This window comes from Lactuca saligna, chromosome 7 (genome assembly GCF_052625555.1).
Source record: "Lactuca saligna cultivar CGN05327 chromosome 7, ASM5262555v1, whole genome shotgun sequence".
NCBI lineage: Eukaryota > Viridiplantae > Streptophyta > Magnoliopsida > Asterales > Asteraceae > Lactuca > Lactuca saligna.
In genome coordinates this window covers 9,701,695-9,710,825 of record NC_136423.1, presented here as the reverse complement: position 1 = coordinate 9,710,825, position 9,131 = coordinate 9,701,695, and the positions used below count along the sequence as shown (strand labels likewise).

The 9,131-nt window shown below is 30.9% G+C and overlaps 1 long non-coding RNA gene across 1 annotated transcript; it reads right to left on the bottom strand.

Moving 5' to 3' along the window:
* Positions 1-5,824: 5,824 nt before the first annotated feature.
* LOC145006012 (uncharacterized) lies at positions 5,825-7,992 on the bottom strand. Its single transcript, XR_013662750.1, has 4 exons — positions 7,559-7,992; positions 7,397-7,458; positions 7,087-7,137; positions 5,825-6,138 (listed from the first exon to the last, which is right to left on the bottom strand). It is a non-coding gene; the product is annotated as an uncharacterized LOC145006012 (long non-coding RNA).
* Positions 7,993-9,131: the final 1,139 nt, after the last annotated feature.

Sequence of the window (9,131 nt, the reverse complement as noted above, 5' to 3'; positions counted from 1 at the left end):
ACACTTTAATTTTGACGCTCATTTTTATTCTTTATTAATTATACATTTATAATTAAATAATAAACACATAAACACACATAATTCACATAATACTCAAATATTTCATATTTATTACTTCAAAAAGAGTTACAATAGTTGACCTAGACTATTACATTGATAAAAATGCTTAGCCCTGAAAACCCGGGCATTACAAAATCATAAAGCAAAAAGTGCGAACATCTAGATCTCCTTAACCTAAAACTGTGGTACGTGGCGAGCCAAACCGATAAAATAATGATGCATACTCATTGGGAGTGTGTAAGATCCTTAAACAAGGCTTAACAGGGTTTACGAACCATGCATTGCGATGTCGGACACTCACAATTGTCACACATGGAACCTCTCTCAATCGTTTTCACTCTATCTCTCTATGTCAAATCTCTCCCAAATCTCTCCAAGTATGTGAAATCTCTCTCAAATATCCCTCTGTATGAGAAATCTCTCCAAGAATGTCAAATCTCTCCCAAATCTCTCCAAGTATGTGAAATCTCTCTCAAATATCTCTCTGTATGAGAAATCTCTCCAAGAATGTCAAATCTCTCCAAGTATGTGAAACCTTTCTCAAATATCTCTTTGTATGAGAAGTCTCTCAAAGAATGTCAAATCTCTCCCAAATCTCTCCAAGTATGAGAAATCTCTCCCAAATCTCCCTCAAATAGTTCCCGTAACTTTTTAGAATCATTCGGGTCATTCCGGCCCTTAACCGGGTCAAAAACGGCTTAAAACGGGGTAAAATCGAGAAAAATGGACCTTAGGAACCGAAACCCTTCTCAAGGAGCCGAAGCTCCTTAAGGCCGAGACCTAGGACCGAGAGCACAGACCGGACCGAGCCTCTGTTGGATGAACCCGGAGGATCGAGCCCCTGTAGCTGAGACCGAGTCTCGGTCTCTGTCGCCTTCTCTGTTCTCGCTTCTCACTCTCTGTTCACTTCTCGCACTCTATGTTCGCCATCCGCCTCTCTGTTCTCCTTCCCTCCTCTCGGTCTCTGCTCCTTCTCTCCTCTCTGTCTCTTCGCGCCTCTCTCTCTCTCTTCTCCCCTCTCGGTTCCTGCCCTCTCTCTTCTCCACTCTCGGTTCCTACTCTCCCTCTTCTTCCCTCTCGGTTTCTACCCTCCCTCCTCTCAGTTTCAGCATCAGAAGGCCGAACCTCGGCCAGAATTTGGAATTTGGTCACTTTTAGCTCATTTTTGATATTTTTAACATTTTAAGCCCGTTTTTCGTGATTTTAAAGCGGGATTTTCTCCAGAAATTATATTTTAACATAATAAACTCTAAATATTCATAATTTAAACATATTTTGATGAAAATCATTATTTAAATAATAAAAATCAAATGGGTGAATTATTAAAGGTGGAGTGTTGACTTTGTCTTATCCAATGTCACAAGCAACCACCCCACACAGACTCTATGACCAGCCATACCTCCCCACCTTACCTAGGTCACTTCAATGTCCCTTACACTCAATTTACACTCATTCCCATGTTTTTAGAGCTGGAACAAACATCCTCTCTCCTCATTTCTCTCATTTTCTCTCATTTCACTGAGTATCAAACACCACTTTTCTCTCAAACTTCTTCTCCACCAAACTCGATATTCAAGGCTGATTATCAAGTGTTCTTCCACATTTGGTAAGCATAATCCATTCTCCTTATGATTATCTCACTTATTTCCACTCAAATCATGGATATCTTACACAAACTCCATCATATTTGTGTTAGAGTTTCGAATCTTCAAGTGATTCTTCAAGTGTTCTTGGCTTGAACACTTCTCTTCTTCAACACTTATCTACTGAAATCACTCAAGGTGAGTTCATACCCCTACATTTTCATGTTTTCTCAAGTTTTCAGGGGGGAATACAAGTTAAAACACCAAGAACATAACTAAAATTTTCTAACAGCCTTCATCAGAAAAGTTCAACTCCGTTCACGGACTGTTTTGGGCATCTTAAACATTTTTGTTTCAAAACTGTACAAGGTGCAAATAGTTCAAGTTTTTAGCTTTAAAATGAATACTTGCACATCTCCATACGATTTTTCTACAATTTATGGTGATTTTTACAAAATTGCCTATCATTTCAAACAACAATCCGGACCAGTCTGTGATTATGGACTTTTTCACCCAAGTTGGAGGTCATTAAAAATCGTGATAAAAATTATGAATAAACTAGACACATTTTTTAAACTCTCAGAATTTACGGATCTAGTTTTCGACTTCGTATGATTTTTCTATGAGTTTTCCAAAATAGGGCAGAATGGCTAAAGTTAGCCAACAACATGTAAATATCATAACACTTTGTATTATGTTGAGCAAAGTGTATAATCATATGTTCTAATAATTGAATGTGTTTCCTTGTTAGTTTATCATCATGAAATGAAACTAAGTCATTCATAATAAATATTATTCATTCATTTTAGAACACGTATATTAAACTATAAAAAGTATAGTTTGATAAATTCATAACACTAATACATTTCCATAAAAGAGTTCATACATATTACATACATTTTAGATAAACTATAATAGGTATAGTTTATGATACATCACTCAACACACTCGTACAAAAAGGGTACATTCATACAAGAAAGATTTATATTCACACACATTTCACGTAAACTTGTTAACCTATATTGTGAGACTCTCTCTCTCTCTCTCCCCGTACGTCCGAGTGCGGGATATAATTCCGGGTAGTTATAATCAGAATCTCCTTGAGGGAGAACGTGATACTTGTATATAGATCTATATTGGGTTTGACACCCCACACCTTACTGCTAGCTACAGTGGGACCTGCAGGTCTACGGGTGACAAATGTCATTTCAGTTTTCGCGACGCCTGAGAACGTCGTGGCAGGTTCACATAGTCATAGTATGATTATAGCGACTCACATAGGGATATAACAATCCATAAGTTTACGGGCTTTTATTTTTAAAACCTAAATGAGTTTTATGTCGATTTAAAATCACTTTTTATCTCTATGAGTACATATATTACTGTACACTTTTGGTTTTGGTAGTTACGACTACACATCATTTGAAACCACATTCATACCTTTAAGAATGGTCAATACTTGTTATTACTCGGTCCTCTAATTTAGGACTACATACATATAAAGTATTAACAAACATGAGAACATACATAAATTTCATTTAATTCAAACGCGTCCATGTCCATTTAAGTACATAACATTTTCTATTAATAAGAAAGGTTACTTATACATTTTGGTCTTCAGTCATAAGACTACATTACACAGATTTTAAAGAAAATATCGGATTTTCTGGATACATATTCTAACGCTTTTACAAGGAAAACGATTTACTTTTCCAGCGAAATCTCTTATGAACTCACCAACCTTTGTGTTGACACTTTTCAAAACTACTTGTATTCTCAGGAATTCAGTGAAAACAGGAAATCAACAACGTTTTGAGGATGGGACGATAAATCGTCAAACAGTTCATTTTGGATCATAATGTAATTTATGTGAATCATGTAAACATGTGCTTTGATGTAACATTTTCAATTATATTTGTGTTGGTTGTATTTACTTTGAGCACTATTATACTCATTGTTGTGATACTCTACATGAAGTCGTCCACCCCCGGACGTTTCCGCCATCCTTGGTTTGGGGGTGTGACATTATAGGAGTTTACAAAATTAGGGTAATGTTTATTTACCTTAATAGTCTTTATAATTTTTTTAATTAAAATTTAAAAATTTAAACATATTAATAATTAGAAAAATAACAATTAGTTATAGCCACACATCTTAAGAATTAGATGGCTCAGATATGTTCTCACGTTCTCAACCTTTTAGGTGTTTTCATTTGATCCTATATATATATATATATATATATATATATATATATATATATATATATATATATATATATATATATATATATATATATATATATGGGAAAAGTGAATACACCCTTAAGGGTATATAACCTTAGGTATCCAAACATACTATAATACGTCGTTTTGTTTAATATATTCATTATAATGTTATTAAACTTTAACCTCTAAATTGACTTACTTTCAAGATTTTCAAAATTTCACTGTTATATTTCTCTTATATCACATTATTTTGCCGAACACCTACTTGGTTATATATATTGTAGTTGAAAATGTAAATCATGTAAGACGAAGATAAACGTGTAATTTATAAAAAGCATGAAAGTAAATCAAGTTACTAGTTAAATTATAAGAACATTGGACAATTAGAATGTATTATATGATACAAAACGGCGTAGTATGGTGTATTTGAGTACTTAAGCTTATATACCCTTAAGGGTATATTCACTTTCCCTATATATATATATATATATATATATATATATATATATATATATATATATATATATATATATATATATATATATATATACACACACACACATATACTAGCCGTCTACCCGCGCAAAGCGGCGGACGGCGAATAATTTGATCTCTTTAGAGTTAAAACCATTTTGCGTTCACTTCGAGAAATGAATATTAAATGACATCTATTTTTCAAGATCATTACCATACCATATTAAGGGGGTGTTTGGCTAAGCTTTTTCTAAAACAACTTATTAGGTTTCACATCACTATAAGTTAAAAATGTGTTTGAATTAAAATAACTTATTCCGGTGGGGAACCTCTAATACGTCATTTTTTCATAAGTTACCATACACTTACTTATTAACTTATAAGCTAATAAACTAATAAGCAATAAGTTTTTTTTGCCAAACATCCCCTAAATGGTTATTAGTTCCATTTATACATACCCAAACCACTTGTACTGTTTATCATCCTCTTTTTTTTTTTTTTTTTTTTTCGTTTTCCTTAATTCCATTATTAATTTAATGTCCTACTAAGTAAAATGCTAAAATATATAAATAATAGTTTATAAAAATAAACCTTTAAAATATCAGGTGTTGTGATTCAAAAGTCGATAAATAGGCCTTTGAGAAGGCCAAAATACTCAGGTATCAACTTGTTCATTGTGATTTTAAACCAAGAATTTGTGTCAACTTGGTCACAAATTAAAACATTTTCGACGATGGTATGTAATTCAAGGATTCATATTGATTTATGTTCTCGAAACCTTAAAATATTAAACAAATCTATATAGAACATTATAATAAGGACAATAATCACGGTAATCATGAAGTCCATGTGATGAAACTTGATATTATAAGGACCAATGATGAAAAAGGTTTCATTTTTAAACTAAACAAGATGAAAAATATACAAACTATCTTAATCATATCAAATTTTCTGTTTAACGGTTCTTTATTGCAAAAGTAAGATGTCAAAATCTACAAACTAATGATAATACAATGCTCTAACTGGCCCTCTTGGTTGAGTTCTTTGAACCTGCAAAGCCAACACATTAAAGAAACATAGTAAAACCTTTTTAAGAACAAACCTGATATAATAAAGCCTTCACCCAATATATTTAGAAGATAAAAATACAAAAAGTTAAAAATGATGAAATCAATTACAAGTAAGGATTAAAATAAAAACCTGTTAAGAAAGAGCTATTTGCAGGAGGGATATTTGAATAAACATGTATTTTCTGATGGTTTCAAATTTTGAATTATCCGAAATTCAGTGAAGGAGATAGAATTTGTTGAGAAACATAAGGATTCAAAACAGAGGTTAAAATTTAATATTATTTTATTGATAACTATATGTACTATTAGCTTAATGATTTGAACGTCTTAAAAAATTAATATTATTATATTCAATCTATTTTCAGAAATACTGAGATTTCTTTTATAAGATAATATATATATAAAACACAGGTTAAAATGTAATATTATTTTATTGATGACTACCTGTACTATTAGCTTAATGATTTGAACGTCTTAAAAAAATAATATTATTATATTCAATGTATTTTTAGAAATACTGAGATTTCTTTTATAAGATAATATACAAACTACCTTAATGAAAAAGGTTTCATTTTTAGACTAAACAAGATGAAAAATATACAAACTACCTTAATCATATCAAATCTTCTGTTTAACGGTTCTTTATTGTAAAAGTAAGATGTCAAAATATACAAACTAATGATAATACAATGCTTTAACTGGCCCTCTTGGTTGAGTTTTTTGAACCTGCAAAGCCAACACATTAAAGAAACATAGTAAAAACATTTTTAAGAACAAACCTGCTATAATAAAGCCTTCACCCAATATATTTATAAGATAAAAATACAAAAAGTTAAAAATGATGAAATCAATTACGAGTAAGGATTAAAATAAAAACCTGTTAAGAAAGAGCTATTTGCAGGTGGGATATTTGAATAAACATGTATTTTCTAATGGTTTCAAATTTTGAATTATCCGAAATTCAGGGAAGGAGATAGAATTTGTTGAGAAATATAAGAATTCAAAACACAGGTTAAAATTTAATATTATTTTATTGATGACTACTTGTAGTCAGGGCCGGTCGAGAGGTTTTCTATGCTCGGGGCGAAAAGAACCATTACTACCCCTGTATTTGTACCATACACCGTGAATAAAAATCGGTACCATATTAGTTCCTAAATGAAAAAAAATGGTAACATGAAGAACTATACTAACGAAAAAAAATATTAGATCCTTACTAGTTGTCTTGGTTTGTTTCAGCCAAAACATCAATCATATTTAGAGTATATCATTGTACATTTGGTAAGTCACTGCCACCCATCTCCAATGATAACTTATTGTAGAAAATAAACAAATACAAAACCAATTCAGAAATTAAACACACCTCAAAAGATAGAATATCTGTATAATGAAAATTGTTAATTCCTACAATTAACTAACCAAGTTCTTATTGGAATAAAAAAAATCTCCCATTTAAAAACCAAATATGAGCCTTATGATATTCAAAGGTCAAAATTTGAAGTAGAGTAGAAAGAAAAAGTAAAGATCAATATAATAATGTACCATATTAACACCCTTTTTCTACTTTAACATAACTTTAGCAAAAGGGATTATAAAACATAACCAGTATCATTTTCATTTAGATCCCATACAAATAACAAAATCTTCTCTCATGCTGAAAATCAAAAGACTAACCTCCATGACCATTCTTCTGCAGAACATAACCCAATCAGCCCTTGGTGTTTCCTGAACCATAAACAAACAATACAAAAATTACTAATAATTTTCTAATTTAATTAATTTGTTGAGGCAGAGGTGATACAAACACCAACAAAACAACCAAAACAAATATAGTAAGGAGATAGCAACATCCTAATAGCAAATTAATACTCCCTTTTAATTATGAATTAGGATGAGGCACACAAACCAATCTTGAGGCAAACAAAGATATGGCAAACAAAATTATTTGTATTAACAAGAAAATCAACAAGAAACTGAAAAATACCTTCTAAATGACAAATTCTATTCCTCCTTAATGTTTTGAGTAACAAAGTAAAAGATCTATACCTACAGAACAAACAACAAGGAAACATTACCTTGCTATAACAATGGATACCGAATAAGTCAGACAACAAATTAAAGTAAAACTGAGAGTCAAAGGCCCTACAATAGTACAAGGGTGTGAGGAACGAAGGCATCTAGTGAAGTCGCAAATCCCCTCCTTCTCAGATAAGATAAGCTCTTTTGACGTTTATACTCTTTTTTAATCGACAAGCATTTGGGAGGCCATCTACTGTGCAAGTGACACCGTTTCTGATTTCGACTTACCATGCTTCGTCTCTTGCTTCTTCGTCTTAAATTCTAAAATTGCTAATAACCGAACTATGGAAAATTCGAGAATATGATGCCCTTCTAACCAGAAATACTCGAATACCTCACTCTCCTCAACTTCTCGTAATTCTCACAGCCGAATCGTCTTCTTAAGTAAAGCGTCAATTTTTTTTAGCTAAGAATTAGCGCCAATTTCGTTCACGTTCTAGCGTCCCTTCAATCTCGCCCTTGCCTTGTGGATCAAAATATTAGGTCAAATGAGATATATCCATAACAGCTCAAGAAAGTCTGATGCCCTTGTTATTTTGATGCCCTGGGTGACGGCCCAGCTTGCCCTACCCTTGGGCCAGCCCTGGCTTCTAGTATTATTTTAATGATTTGAACGTTTTAAAAAAAATAATATTATTATATTCAATTTATTTTTAGAAATACTAAGATTTCTTTTATAATATATATATATATATATATATATATATATATATATATATATATATATATATATATATATATATATATAACAAAAGATCGCCTTTTGATGTTTTAAAACGAGTCGATCCCTTTTAATAATATATACATTTTATGGTAAATATTATTGCTTTTTTTAAAGAATTTAAAAAAAAAAAAAAAAACTAATCAAAATGTCAAAAATAGTAGGTAAGTATAAGTAGTAGTATTTAGCATTGATTATGAGATTAATTGGACCACTAAAAGGCTACTTTAGAAGGAGAAAAAGTGGCTATTTGGTTTCGACTAACAACTAAAATCATCATTTTAACTAGATGGGAACCCCGCGTTGCGGGATCAGATGCGATAATTTTTTCCGTTGTTTGTTCTTCGAAAATGTTTATAGTTTGAGTTGCTCATTTCTTCCCTCTTTAGCTGATCTATAAACAAACAAATAAATAAGAAATAAAAAACACATCAATGAATCTGTAAACAAAACTAATAAAGTGACAATTAAACGAAAACATAGGAACCTATAATATTACAAATAACTAACGGAAGTAGAGGGACCAAAAAAGACAAAAAGAAACAACTTTAAAATGACCCAAATATAATTGTGGGATAATTACTGTCAAAAAAATATTAATATAATGAAATACTAATAATATGTAATAAAAGACAAGGGTTATGAAAAAAATTCAAACAAAAGTGAAAATGTTGTTTGTGAACAAAAGCATAAAATGAAAGATGAATTTTGTAACATTAATTAAAAAAAATTACAGCCAATAAAACAAATCAAAACAAAGAGTATTACAATTTTTCATAACTTTAATATATATATATATATATATATATATATATATATATATATATATATATATATATATATATATATATATATATATATATATATATAAAAGATAACTTTACACGCCAAATATGTTGGCCAAAGTACATGGGTACTA